Genomic DNA, 6,000 nt, shown 5'->3' on the forward strand with positions numbered 1-6,000 from the left:
TGTATGTGTACTTATATTATACCTCTATTTTTTATGTAATTAATTATCGAATTAAAAAAAATACATTTGATTCAGTTTTAGGAAGAAGATATTAAAAAAGGCAAGTAATTCAATGGATTATTCAATAAATATGGACATTATATACAAAATATTGAATAATTTTTAGAACGTGTAATGACATGTTTTTAAATCTACCGCGTTTGGGATTCCGATCCTGATTAAAAATTTGGCAACATCGCGGAATGGGTTGTAACATCTATCCCTACCTCTGTTTTACTACTTCGATATTAGCGTCGTGCGTCGTTTATTTTCAAATTCTGCAAGTTGCGTTGTTTACTTGCTTGTATTAGGACTTTAGTTTTACCTACGTTGACGGCTAGCCCTATATCTTCCACATTTTCTTCAAGCTGCACGTAAAGCAGTGGCGTACTGATAGATCAGCGGGCCCTGGTTCCAGTTGGGATGCGGGCCCGCCTGCCCAATAAAAACACACATTGCTAATTTATAGTTCATTTTTCTCACGGTTTTTGCTCCAAATTTTAAAGAACCGTTTGGATTGACATGAAATTTGTCATAAACATAGCTAACATATCAAAGAAAAAAAGTGATATTGTGCCAACGTGTGATTTTGTCACACGTTCAAGATAAGTCCGGAATTACATAAACTAACTAATAAATTTGGTTGGTTTGAAGGTTTTGCAATATTTTACCGTGAGTGAATGGACTATTAAAGCAGTAAATTAATATTAATCCTACCGTTTTCTATACTGACATGACTGATCATTTTAGAGCCGTTTTTATAAATAATAAAACTCAAAAATGTTCTACATCTAAATCTCCACCTCCAGTCATAATAAATTAAAAACTAATATCGGAAAACTACTACAACTTTTAAAAAATGAACATTGGAATGAAATTTATATCAACACAATAGATTTTCAAATTGCATATGACACATTTATTAATAAGTTAAATAATTACATACAAATATTTAGGGAGATAAAACCCTTAAATAAAAAATATAAAAAAAAACCTTGTATCGGTGAGGTTGATATCAATCAAACGACGAGATTTTCTTAAAAATAAATTACTGTGTTTATCCTTACCACTATAATTGTCTATATTTATGCAGTGTTATGAGGGAGCTATAAATGCGAACAAAAAGAGCATCGAGCGTCTTGGGATTATTTTTATGACCGTATAAAACTTGCATTGAATATCTGTTCCCGAATTACTGTTTGCAATTTACAACTTTTACTCATGGATCGTGCTAATATAAAAAATACAAAAGTGTTTGTGTTAGCACATTAGCACGTGTTTAGGCAGGCACCGGCGGTTATTCTAAACAAGTGTTGAGACAAGGGCTTTGTTTAGCAGGTAAAACGAAGGAACCTTGCAATAGCGTTCTCTGTATTTCTTAATAAAGGTTTTCAAATTTTTTGATGAATAGTTATTTAAAAAAAAAACAAAATAGTAAATCCTTTATAAAAGGTATATATTTAAAATCCCTAAAAAGGGATACATCACAATCACATAACTAGTTTTCGACTGGTTTACCCGTCATCATCAGTGCTTAAACTATATCTTGGTGGTTAACATGTAAACTTCACGTAAGCACTGATGATGACTGGTAAACCAGTCGAAAACTAGTTATGTGATTGTGATGTAGCCCTTTTTAGGGATTTTAAATATATACCTTTTATAAGGGATTTACTATTTTTTGTATTACATGGTATACAGCCAACTACAGGAAAACTTTTTCCTTTTGGATAGTTATTTTTTGTTTTTATTTATAAATACCTACACAAAATTTAAAATTTATGAAGCAGTTACATTTCGTAGTGTGTACTTGTGTAGTTCAACATGTCTCAAACAAATTAGAAACAAAAGAAGCAAATAGCACGTTAGAGCGGGCCTCTGCGGGGCCCAGGCTCTGGTACCACGCTCAGTACGCCACTGAAGTCAAGTTCTGTGATGTCTCCTGCGATTTTTACTATCAAGTTTACATCGTCTGCACAATCTGTTTAGACTTATTAAACAATACATTTTTTGGGTTTACGGACATTTTTCTTGTAATATATCCATACATATATTATACAGAATCTAAGCCAGCCCATCTCCCTGCTTTAGTCCTTTAGTTATGTGGAAGGGATCTGTCAATTGATTTTGAACTCGTACTTGCACTTCTGTGTGTAATAGTGGCTTAAATTAATTTTAACAATATTCTTAATATACCAGATTATCGCATAATTAAGTATATTTTATCTCTGTCTAAGTTATCATAGGCTTGTCGAAAATCTACAAAGATTTGGTAGATATCTATGTCGTGTTCCCAGGCTTTACCTAATGCTTGTTTTAAGTTAAATGCTGGTAAATAGTAGACTGTCCTGGTTTGAATCCGGCCTGGTATTCTCCTATGATTTGTTCTGCGAAGTGACTTAATCTCCGGTTTATGATCCACATAAACACCTCATAACTCACACAGAGTAAGGATATGCCTCTATAGTTTTTGAAACTTCTTGTGAATGGGACATATAATTGCTTTTTCCACCTACCTCTACCGAAAGTATACTTTTCCGGACCTGATTGTAGGGAGCAAAGTTGTACTTTTCCTCCCTAGGGAGGAAAAGTAAAAGTGACGTCATGGTATTTCATTCATGAAATATAACTTATTGACGCCCTGTACAATATCAATTTCTATTCCGTAAGTATCTATACATTTTAACGGTTATTTAAAAACACTCTGTATTTTGCAGAATGGTAAAAAACAGTAAATTGTTATTCTGATTTAACAATGTTTACATTAATAATTTGACTTATATTTGACAGTTGACAGTTATATTGTACCTACTTGTTAGTTTTAGTTCTAATAAATTTTGTTGGTTAGTTACATAAATAAATTAAGTAAAAATGAAAAAAATACTTGTTATTTGAGGAAGGTGGAAAAACCATATGTATAACATGGGAGTAAAGTGCCTTTTCCTCCCTTGAATGATTAAAACTTCATTCTCGGGAGGAAAAGTAGCACTTTCCTCCCTTGTTATAGAAATAGCTATTTTTCCAGTTTACTGTAATTTAGCTGAAATTCACAAATTTTGTGAATTTCAGCTGGTTGGTTGTCACTACCTTCTTCTTCTTAAAGTTCCCTCTCCTATCGGAGGTTGGATATCATAATGGCTATTGTCACTTTGTTGGCTGCTGCTCTGAATAGTTGTAATGAACTACAGTTAAATCATTCTCTAAGGTTCCTCAGCCAGGAGATGCGTCTTCTTCCTATGCTTCTTCTTCCTTGGATCCTTGCATAATAATTCTCAGCAACTCATATTTTTCTCCTTTGGTAATGTGACCCAAATATTCCAGTTTTCTAGTTTTTATACTCTTCATAATTTCTAACTCCTTATTTAAACGTGCACTTCAACATTTTTAATCATTTGAACCCACTGAACCCACTGAATTTTCAATATTCTTCTGTAACACCATATTTCGAACGCTTCTATTCTTCTTATGTGTTGTCTCTTCAATGTCCAAGCTTCCTTTCCGTATAGCAATAGAGAAAATATGTAGCATCTTAAAGCCCTCAATCTGAGAGGCACCTGAAAGTCTTTGTTTGTAAGCAGTGTCTTCATTTTTATAAATGCTTGCCTTGCAATTTCAATTCGGACTTTAATTTCTTTGCTTTGGTCAGTTTTGTCATCAACCTAGGTTCCCAGATATTTGTATGTCTTTACTTTTTCTATTTGGGTTTGCTCTATCATTAACCTTTTATTTCCATGTTCTGTTTTTAAGACTCAAAAATTTAGTTTTTTTCTTGTTTATTTTTAGTCCGTATCGAATGCAATAATCGTTAATTCTATTTAGCAATTCGTGTAGCGATTCCAGGGTGTCTGCCATTATAACGGTGTCCATTTATTCCATCACTTAGCTCCGCTATCGCTTCCTGAAATATGGCTTCACTGTACAGGTTAAACAGTAGCGGCGACAGAACACAGCCCTGTCTTACTCCTCTTTTTATATCAATATTCTCGGATTCTTGTTCTTCTATCTTTATATTGGCCTTTTGATTCCAATACAGATTGATGATAATTCGTAAATCTCGTCAGTCTATATCTCATATATGTTTTTCAATAATTCTTTTAGTTTTTCATGTCACCTTGTCGAACGCTTTTTCGAAGTCGATGAAACAGGAATAAATATCCAGGTTCATATCTAAGCATCTTTGAGAGAGGACATTAAACGCAAACAATGCCTCTCTTGTTCCAAGTCCTTTGCGGAACCCAAATTGGGTATCATCCATATCATATTCTAGCTCTCTGTATAATCTTCCTTGAATCACCTTTAGAAATATTTTGAGGGTATGGCTTATTAGTGATATTGTCCTATAGTCCGAACAATCTTTGGCATATATTGTTTTTGATATTTTTACAAACGTGGACACCAACCATTCCTGGGGGATTTTTCCGGTTTTATATACTTCATTAAACAGATCCAGTAGTACAGGTAGAGTTTCATCGTCTAGACCAGCGGTTCTCAATCTGTGGTACATATCATTATTTGAGTTGGTACACAAAACGTAAAAACAATCAAAATTAGCACCACTATTATGGTTAATTAGATCACCTATCTACAATCACAATAAAGATGCACTAGAAATAACCTCGTAAAATTCAACGTGTCTTGGTTTGTTTATTTCTAGTGCATCTTTATTGTGATTTTAGTATAGGTAGGTATTTCAGTTAGATGGTACTAAAAATAATAAAAAGTATATGGTGGTACATGATTCTCAAAATCCTCAAAAAAGATTGAGAACCGATGGTCTAGACATTTCAGTAATTCCGCAGGTATTTCGTCTGGGCCTACAGTTTTTCCGTTTTTTGCGTTTCGTATTGCTTGTTCGATTTCCTCCATTATGATCTCTGGTCCCGTTTTGCTGTCGATTTCTTCCGGTTCTTGTCTATTATCCTCAACAAATCTATTATGTATGTCTTCAACTTTTTTAATTTCTCTTTGACTTCTATAATAATTTTTCCATTTATGTCTTTAAGAAGGCCATCTTTCTTTTTTCGCTGTGTATTTGTGATTTCCTTTATTTTCTTGTGCATGTTAAAGCTATCAAGCTTTTTTAGAATATTCTTTTATTTCACTACACTGATTTGCCAGCCAGGTGGATTTGGCCTCTTTAATTTCTTTCGTATTAATCTCTGTATTTCCTTGTATTTTGCCTTACTCCTGCCTTTATGTTTCCTTCTTTCCTCCATTAGCTCTAGGATTTCTGAAGTGATCCATCTCTGTTTTTTATTATTTTTGTGGGTAATGTCTTCTTTCCTGTCTCTACTAACGTTTCTTGTATCATCTCGTATCATTATATCACTACCTAGGGATTTATTATTCTTCTGTGCTTCAATGATATCCATTATTTCCTGTCTTGTTCGTGGATACTGGATATGTTAATTCATTACTCTGGTTTTGATCTTCTGTTATTTCGAAATCCGATGCTGCATTGCAGGGCCCCCGTAACCGGGCGTGCAACGCCTGCGACGCACGCGGGCGCAACCCCGGAAGGGCGCCAAACCGAAGGTTTGGTAAATAAGAAATATTTATTTTAATTGAGCTCATTTTTTATACACTTTTAATTTTTGTTATGGACAAAAATCAAATATTGGACAATCAAATATGTATTGTGTTATTACTGTCAAATATTTATGTTTGGTGTTAATAAATAATTACTACCTAATTACTACTATTATTGTATTTTGATAAACAATATATTGCCCGAATATCTGTTTTCAGTATTAATGTTTTTTAAAGTAAAAATAATATTTAGGGTATGGTGCATAGTTCCAAATATTATTCAACAATTATGGACTGTACCCCAGATTCAAGTCGTAAAAAGCCAATAAGCCTAATTTTGCGTTATGTTGTATTAAACGATAATTCTAAAAAAAGTTCAAATACAAGAGAATTTTTTAGCTTCTCACCTAATATTTGACAGTGCAGGCGAAG

Source organism: Diabrotica virgifera, chromosome 10 (assembly GCF_917563875.1).
Source record: "Diabrotica virgifera virgifera chromosome 10, PGI_DIABVI_V3a".
NCBI lineage: Eukaryota > Metazoa > Arthropoda > Insecta > Coleoptera > Chrysomelidae > Diabrotica > Diabrotica virgifera.